This window comes from Heterodontus francisci, chromosome 1 (assembly GCF_036365525.1).
Source record: "Heterodontus francisci isolate sHetFra1 chromosome 1, sHetFra1.hap1, whole genome shotgun sequence".
Classification (NCBI taxonomy): domain Eukaryota; kingdom Metazoa; phylum Chordata; class Chondrichthyes; order Heterodontiformes; family Heterodontidae; genus Heterodontus; species Heterodontus francisci.
In genome coordinates, this window is record NC_090371.1 from 251,584,010 (window position 1) to 251,592,670 (window position 8,661).

The window sequence follows — 8,661 nt, forward strand, 5'->3', positions numbered from 1 at the left end:
CAGATAACACAAAGATAGGTAGGAAAGTATGTTGTGAAGAGGACATAAGAAAGTTGCAGACCGATATAGATAGGTTAAGCGAGTGGGCAAAAATCTGGCAGATGGAGTATAATGTGGGAAAATGTGAAGTTGTTCACTTTGGCAGGAACAATAAAAATGCAGTGTATACTTAAACGGAGAATGACTGCAGAATTCCAAGGTGCAATGGGATCTAGGTTTTCTGGTGCATGAGCTACAAACAGTTTGTATGCAGGTACAGCAAGTAATAAAGAAGGCTAATGGACTACTATCCTTTATTACGAGAGAAATTGAAAATTAAAGTGAGGATGTTATGCTTCAGTTATACAGGGCATTGGTGAGACCGCATCTCGAATACTGTGTGCAGTCTTGGTCTCCTTATTTAAAGAAGGATGTAAATGCATTGGAGTTGTTTCAGAGGAGGTTTACTAGATTGGTGCCTGGAATGAGTGGGTTGTCTTATGAGGAAAGGTTAGACAGACTGGGCTTGTTTTCACTGGAGTTTAGAAGAGTAAGGAGAGATTTGATTGAAGTATATAAAATACTGAATGGTCTTGGCGAGATGCATGTGGAGAGGATGTTTCTTCTTGTGGGGGAGTCCAGAGCAATGTGGCACTTTTTTAAAATTAGGCGTCGCCCTTTTAGGACAGAGATGAGGAGAATCTTTTTCTCTCAGAGGGTTGTGCGACTTTGGAATTCTGCCTCAAAAGGTGGTGGAGGCAGGGTCATTGAATATTTTTATGGCGGAGGTAGATAGATTCTTGTTTGGCAAGGGAATCAAAGGATATCTGGGGTAGATGGGAGTGTAGAATTCGAGACACAAACAGATCACCCATGAGCTTGAATGGCAGCACAGGCTCAAGGGGCCGAATGGCCTATTTCTGCTCCTAATTCATATGTTCATAAGATGTGCCAGTACCTGAGCTAGTGGTTGCAATTGTCAGATCATATGACGGAGCTTCTTCCTCAGCCGTCTGTTGCAGCTTTCATCCTTCCTCATGAGGCTACAGTAGCTGTCCTGATGGCAGTTCTTGGCTATCTGAAAACAGATGTTCAGAAGGGGAAGGTTGGGGTGGGGGAACAGGGGGCTTGAGTGGAAATCAAGAGGTTCATGGTCACATCATCTGCAGGTTTCACCTCATGCCAGATAGCAGGATGAGGGTGATGTGGGATATGAGAAGGGGCATAAGACATACCGTCATCATGAATATTCTCAGCGACGCCTGATGCAGCAGCCTGTATTGCTGCCACATCCATGATGCAAAGCACCGTCTCCTCCAGAGGGATCAGGTAATGCAGACATGTCTGTCCCCCTTCAGTTTTTGGTCTTGTTATTAGACCACCTTGTCCTGCAAGAGAGAAGGCAGCATGTCAGAGATTGTGTTTGGGTGATTTGTGTGCTGTGGAAGCAGCAGAAAGTAGGTATGACGCTGGCAGCAGTGGAGGTGTGTGAGTCTGGGTGGAATGTATCTGAAAGTTAGGCTTTAGTCCTGATTGCTAGTAATTACTGATGAGTGAGTGATGGGGGAGTGTTGCATTGAGCAGCATGAGAGGTTGGTGTGGTGGGTAGGAGGTGTCATGTGAAGATGCATTCACTAACCTTAAGCACCCATGTAAGATCATTGAACATCTGGCAGCACTACTGCCAGATCCTCAGGGCCAGAATTGACCTCCCTGGCCATCTGTTCCCATTCCCTCAGGATGTGTCTTGAGAGCCTCCTGGCCCCCTGTGGGAAACATTGCCTCTCTCCTATTTTCCACTTCCTGTGCTTATGCTTCCAACGCCGCAAACCTGGGAGCCCTCTTTCTTGGCTGTTGCTTCATTTGGGGTGCTTCTCCTTGCAACCAATTCATCACAGGGCAGACAGTCAGCTGCAACTTCCTTGTTAATGATTGCAACTCCCCTTTAAGAGGGGCAACCTGACTTTAACAGGTGCAGGTTGACTGAAACACTTGCTAGTCATGCATTTAGCACTGGGCTGCACACCGTAATCACAGAAATGAGGAGGCAGCATGAAGTTTGTGTGCTGCCTGCCTCAGTGGAACCGGGTGCAGGATCACTGTGAATCAGGACCCCGCACCCAAAAATGGGAGCAATCCAATTTTTAGCCTTTTGTCCAGACTTAACATACTAGATGTTGGGATTGCAATTGGAGCTTTGCATTCAGCTTTGCTAATAACCAACTACTAAACCTCTTTAATCAAATTCATAAGAAAATTTAATTTTGCCTCTTACTCAGACGTAAGTGATTTTTTATTTCCTAGGTACACAATTGAACACTGTCAGCCATCCTTTATATCTATGGCTGTCCAACCTAATTGTGCAGCAGGTGGGCATGTGATAAAAGTGGAAAATGAAAATGAGTTGGATGTGGTTCTCACCCATACAGCGAAAAATCTAGTGAATGTGGGGCAGTTGTCAAATAGCAGGATGACTCTCAGTCTTATTTTTCCATAACTCAATGATGGACATTTTAACTGTGGTAAGCTCATTGATAAGGTCATATAGAGAATAAAAAATACTGTTTCTGGCCTAAGTGTAAGGCCACATATGAGGATAGTTAATCAAATACTCTATAGCAACATAGGAAATAGGAGCAGGATTTGGCCATCCAGCCCCTCGAGCCTGCTCTGCCATTCAACCACGTCATGGCTGATCATAGAATCAAAGAAAGTTTATGGCACAGAAGGAGGCCACTTGGCCCACCCCGTCTGCGCCGGCTGAAAAAAAGAGTCACCCAGCCTAATCCCACTTCCAGCATTTGGTCCATAGCCCTGCCGGTTATGACACTTCAGGTGCACATCTAGGCACCTTTTAGTTGCACTGAGGTTTGCTGCCTCTACCATCCTTTCAGGCAGTGAGTTCCAGACCCCCGCCACCCTCTGGGTGAAAAGATTTTTCCTCATCTCCCCTCTAATCCTTCTACCAAGCACTATAAATCTATGCCCCCTAGTCACTGACCCCTCTGCTAAGGTAAATAGGCCCTTCCCATCCACTCTATCCAGGCCCCTCACAATTTTGTGCGTCTCAATAAAATCTGCCCTCATCCTCCTCTGTTCCAAAGAGAACAACCCCAACCTATCCACTCTGTCCTCAGAGCTGTAATTTTCCAGTCCTGGCAACATCCTCGTAAATCTCCTCTGTACCCTCTCTAGTGCAATTACATGCTTTTTCCAATGAGGTGACCAGAACTGCACACAGTACTCACGTTTTGGCCTCAAGTTATTTTATATAGTTCCAGCATTACCTCCCTACTCTTATATTCTGTGCCTTGGCTAATAAAGAAAAGTATTCCATATGCCTTCTTAACTACCTTATTGTCCTGACCTGCTACCTTCAGGGATCTGTGGACATACAGTCCAAGGTCCCTCACTTCATACACACCTCTCAGTATCTTCCCATTTATTGTGCATTCCTTTGCCATGTTTGACCTCCCCGAATGCATCTGGGTTAAATTCCATTTGCTACTTTTCTGCCCACTTGACCTGTCCATTGATATCTTCCTGCAGTCTACAGCTATCCTCCTCGCTATCAACCACATGGCCAATTTTGTGTCATTTGCCAACTTCTTGATCATTTCCCCCACATTTACATCGAAATCGTTACGTACCACAAAAAGCAGGGGACCTAGTACTGAGCCCTGCAGAACCCCACTGGAAACAGCCTTCCAGTCGTAAAAGCACGCGTCATAGAAACATAGAAACAGAGAAAGTAGGAGCAGGAGTAGGCCATTAGGCCTTCGAGCCTATTCTGCCATTCATTATGATCATGGCTGATCATCCAACTCATTAACCTGTTCCCGCTTTCGCCCCATATCCTTTGATCCCTTTAAACCCAAGAGCTATATCTAACTCCTTCTTGAAAACATACAATGTTTTGGCATTCTCTGGTCGCGAATTCCACAGGTTCACCATTCTCTGGGTGAAGAAATTTCTCCTCATCTCAATCCTGAAAGGTTTACCCTGTATCCTTAGACTATGACCCCTGGTTCTGGATTCCCCCACCATCGGGAACATCCTTCCTGCATCTACCCTGTCAAGTCCTGTTGGAATTTTATAGGTTTCTATGAGATCCCCCCCTCACTCTTCTGAACTCCAGCGAATATAATCCTGACCGACTCAATGTCTCTCATACGTCAGTCCCGCCATCCCAGGAATCAATCTGGTAAACCTTCGCTGCACTCCCTCTATAGCAAAAACATCCTTCCTCAGATAAGGAGACCAAAACTGCACACAATATTCCAGTTGTGAACTCACCCAGGCCCTGTATAATTGCAGCAAGACATTCCTGCTCCTGTACTCGAATCCTCTCGCTATGAAGGCCAACATATCATTTGCCTTTTTTACCGCCTGTTGCACCTGCATGCGACTGGTGTACGAGAACACCCAGGTCTCGTTGCATATCCCCCTCTCTCAGTTTATAGCCATTCAGATAATAATCTGTCATCCTGTTTTTGCTAACAAAGTGGATAACCTCACATTTATCCACATTATATTGCATCCGCCATGCATTAGCCCACCCACTTAACTTGTCCAAATCACCCTGAAGCCTCTCTGCATCCTCCTCACAACTTACTCTCCCACCCAGTTTTGTGTCATCTGCAAATTTGAAGATATTACATTTCGTTCCTTCATCTATATCATTAATATATGTTGTGAATAGCTGGGGTCATAGCACCGATCCCTGCGGTACCTCACTAGTCACTGCCTGCCATTCGGAAAAAGACCCATTTATCCCTACTCTTTGTTTCCTGTCTGCCAACCAATTTTCTATCCATCGCAAGACACTACCCCCAAGCTCATGCGCTTTAATTTTATACGCCAATCTCTTATGTGGGACTTTGTCGAAAGCCTATTAAAATCCAAATAAACCACATCCACTGGCTCTCCCTCATCAACTCTACTAGTTATATCCTCAAAGTATTCTAGTAGATTTGTCAAGCATGATTTCCCTTTCGTAAATCCATGCTGACTCTGCCCGATTCTATCACTGTTCTCTAAGTGCTCTGCTACAAAATCTTTGATAATGGACTCTAGAATTTTCCCCACTACTGACATCAGGCTGACTGGTCTACAATTCCCTGCTTTCTCTCTACCTCCCTCTTTAAATAGTGGGGTTACATTAGCTACCCTCCAATCTGTAGGAACTGTTCCAGAGTCTGTAGAATCTTGGAAGATGACCACCAATGTATCCAGTATTTCGAGGGCCTCTTCCTTGAGTACTGTGGGATGCAGACCATCAGGCCTTGTGGATTTATCGGCCTTCAATCCCATCAATTTCCCCAACACCATTTCTCTACTAATACTGATTTCCTTTAGTTTTCTCTCTCACTAAACCTGTGTTCCCCAACATTTCTGGTATGATATTTGTGCCCTCCTTTGTGAAGACAGAACCAAAGTACACATTTAGTTGGTCAGCCATTTCTTTGTTCCCCATAATAAATTCCCCTGTTTCTGACTGTAAGGGACCTACATTTACCCGTCAACAATTACCCTTCCTGACACTGAGCCAATTTTGTATCCACCTTGTTGCCATGTGGGACCTTGGCAAAAGCCTTGCTAAAACCCATGTAGACCACATCAACTGCACTACTGTCATCAATCCTCCTTGTTACTTGCTCAAAAAATTCAATCAAGTTAGTCAGACACAACCTTTCCTTAACAAATCCATGCTGACTATCCTTGATTAATCCATGCCTTTCTAAGTGACAGTTTATCCTGTCTCTCAGAATTGATTCCAATAATTTGCCCAGTACCAAGTTTAGACTGACTGGCCTGTAATTGTTCAGTCTATCCCTCGCTCCCTTTTTAAACAAAGATACAATGTTAGCAGACCTCCAATCCTCCAGTACCATAGCTGTATCCAGTAAGGATTGGAAAATGGTGGTCAGACCTCCACTATTTCCTCACTGACTTCTTTTAACAGCCTGGGGTATATTTCATCCAGCCCTGATGATTTATCCACTTTCAAGAATGCTAATCCCCTGAATACTTCGTCCCTCCCTATGTTTATCACAGCCAATACTTCACACTCCTGCTCCTTAACTGCAATATCTGCAGTGTCCCCCTCTTTTGTGAAGACAGGCACCAAGTATTCATTAAGAACCATACCCACATCATCCCCCTCCACACACAGGTTACCTTTATGGTCTTTTTATGGGCGCTACTTTTTCCTTAGTTATCCTCTTACTCTTAATGTTTTGATAAAGCATCTTTGGGTTCTCCTTGATTTAACTGATCTACCTCAATGCCATTTTCCCACACTATCCCCATATCCTTTTATATCTTTAATATCTAGAATTCTATCAATCTCTGACTTGAACATACTCATTGACTGAGCCACAGCAGCCCCCTGGGGTAGAGAATTACAAAGATTCACCACCCTCGAGTGAAGAAATTCCTCCTTATCTCAGTCCTAAATGGCCTGCCCCTTATTCTGAGACTGTGTCCCCTGGTTCTAGACTCCCCAGCCAAGGGAAACATCCGCTCTGCATTTACCCTGTCAAGCCCTGTAAGAATTTTGTATGTTTCAATGAGATCACCTCTCATTCTTCTAAACTCTGGAGAATACAGAGTCTCCTTAATCTGTCCTCATAGGAAAATCCCGCCATCCTAGGAATCAATCTTGTGAACCTTTGTTGCACTCCTTCTATGGGCAAGTATATCCTTCCTTAGGTAAGGAGACCAAAACTGTACACAATACCCCAGGTGAGGTCTCGCCAAGTCTCTATACAACTGCAGCAAGACTTCTTTATTCCTATACTCAAATCCTCTTGCCATAAAGGTCAACATACCATTTGCCTTCCTAATTGCTTGCTGCACCTGCATGTTAGCTTTCAGTGACTTATGAACAAGGGCACCCTGGTCCCATTGGACATCACCACTTCCCAATCTCTCACCTTTTAAGAAATATAACAGCAATCATGATTACAGTCATGTTGGGTTAAATAATACAGATTATTGTGTTTGATTTCCAGCCCCGCTGAAAATTAACTTTGGAGTTCAGAGACTAAGTTCCAAAGATTATCTTCTCTATTTACCTATGGTTATTCATCTATTTCAGGCCAACTACTTGAGAAAAGCAGGAGTGTGTTTAAAAGAAACTATGGGGGATTTATGGGAAGGTTTTGCCCTGTCATCTTATCAATGTCCATGAACTGTTTTTCCTTTTATTGCTGTGACATATCGCCCATCTGATTATAAAGACTGATTTCAATAAAAAATGGAAGGATGAAATGTTGCTAATGCAGACCTTTAGAGCTCAAGTTTGGTGGAAATTAACCACTCTTTCTTGATTTATCCTCCTCACCTACTCAGGTGATATGCAGGAATTCACCTACAAATAAAACAAAACTTTTAGTTCACCAAACCTGCCTGATCAAGTGGCAGGGAAAATAGGATAGCCTCAGAGTTAGGAATAAAATATTAACTGTTTTCTGATCCCAACATAATGTGGAATAAGGCACAACAGTTTACACAGTTTACAATCCGTTATTCCCTTTCGTAATTATTGCATTGTACACAAATGCAACATATAGCCAGTAAGTACTTTGAACATCAATAACTAGCACTAATCTTATGATGTGTAAGTCATTGCCATCTCAAAATTATTCTCATAAAATTGCCATTTACTTTAAGCAAGTCTTGCCCTTTTTTCTCTCTGGTGAGAATAAAGGCTCATCAGGTATTAGCTTTGCATTCTCTTGTCATTTGGGAACTGTTGAAAGGCAATAGTGAAAATAATGTTATATAAGTAAAGTGATGAATGGATTTGATTGCTACATTATTCCCTTAATATGTTTCCCTTTTAGACAGTTTCCCAGGAGACTGACATTTCATTTGTTACTTTTTAAGGAGAAAGCCTTTGTGCTCTCAGCATGAATAATGCAACTTATTATACACATGTGCCTGCACTTTGGGAAGCAGATTTGGTCTAGATGCTTAAAATGATTGATTTGTTGCTGCTAGATTTTTCACTGGAAAATAGGATCAGATCTGCTCCTTACTGCTAATTTTCAGCAGAATATGTTGAATTATGTGTCCTTGAAGTAATTGTTAGTAAAACACAATATATAATTTGAAGGAAAACGCCATTATTCTAATCTCGGCCAAATTCATTTCATTTCTCAAGCATGAAATATAGAAAAGGACCAGAGAGTTATTTTTCAAAGTCTAGAAAGTTATATGTGCCCTGATTTTAACACTGGACAGGTTTTGGGCAGGTGCTGTAGCAGAAATGAGGCCTGGGCTCTTTTAGTAGTGATTCACATTTAAATCCCACTGGCCGACTTCCCACACCATATGGTAGGTTGGTGAGATTGACTGCAGCAGCCATCTCACAGGTGTCTTATGATCAAAAGGGGAGGAAGCCTAAGCTTTCCTTGTGGGGTGTAGAGGGGCTAGTGTAAGTAGTGAATATACAACAAAGATTAATATTTAAACAATACAGTCTAAGAACTTCTCTGGCTAGACTCAATGCGGTGACAGCATAAGGAACTAAATATATGAGAATTATATTGCTGTTCCTTCACTGTTGCTGGGTCAAAATCCTGGAACTCCCTCCCTAACAGCAACACTACATGGACTGCTGCGTTTTAAGAAGGTGGCTCACCACCATCTTTTCAAGGGCAATTAAGGATGGCA